The following is a 1,026-nucleotide window of genomic DNA, read 5'->3' as shown; positions in this document are numbered from 1 at the left end:
GAGAGAGAGAGAGAGAAAGGAGCAGAGAGAGAGAGAGAAAGAAGCAGAGAGAGAGAGAAAGGAGCCACAGACAGGCAGAAAGAGAGAAAGAGAAAGGAGCAGAGAGTTGAGAGAGACAGGAAGGAGCAGAGACAAACAGAGAGAGAGAGAGAGAAAGGAGCAGAGAGAGAAAGAGGAGCAGAGACAGGCAGAAAGAAAGAGAAAGGAGCAGAGACAAACGGAGAGAGAGAGAGAGAGAATGAGATGCAGAGAACATTATGTTTCCAAGAAAGACCACAAGGCCAAAGTATTTAACAGCAGGAACTTTATTAACAAGATGTTCACTGTGCAAGCTTAGATTGGGAGCTGTATCTCACTCAGAAGGAGGGTTGACATGATTTTATGTCATATGATTGGACTCTTAAAGTGACAGCCCACTGTACAGACCAAATACAGAACAGACAGCGATGGAAAGATAAGAGTTGGACGGGTCTGAGCATGGAAACAGGCCCAACTAGAATTTTATTAAGATGTAGACTTTATGGCCACGTGTACTCAACTGCAGGAGCAGAGCGAAAAGTGCATAATGTCACCATGTCTTAGGTACCGAGGAACAAAAAAAGCCCAGGACAGGGCTGTAAGAGAAACAAGAGTTAAAAGGTTAAGCATCACTTTGGAGAATAGACGAAAAATAAAGAAGTAAGAAATAGTTTACATGAAAGCCGTTGATAGTTTAAACGAGGACAATGAAGGATAAAGTACCACAGAGTTTGATGAGCCGTACACTTATCTCCATCAACTATCTGATCTCAAAGCTGCCGCGACAGACACTGTCACTGCTGCTAGAAATACAGCTTCTGCGATCACCCCCAGTACCTCAGGACTCGCTCACAATCTCAGCGAAGACACTCACCGTGAGTTACCGAGAGACCAGGCCGAGACACTCACCGTGAGTTACCGAGAGACCAGGCCGAGACACTCACCGTGAGTTACCGAGAGACCAGGCCGAGACACTCACCGTGAGTTACCGAGAGACCAGGCCGAGAC

Source organism: Rhincodon typus, chromosome 48, assembly GCF_021869965.1.
Source record: "Rhincodon typus isolate 14 chromosome 48, sRhiTyp1.1, whole genome shotgun sequence".
Taxonomy (NCBI): domain Eukaryota; kingdom Metazoa; phylum Chordata; class Chondrichthyes; order Orectolobiformes; family Rhincodontidae; genus Rhincodon; species Rhincodon typus.
This window is presented reverse-complemented; position numbering follows the sequence as displayed.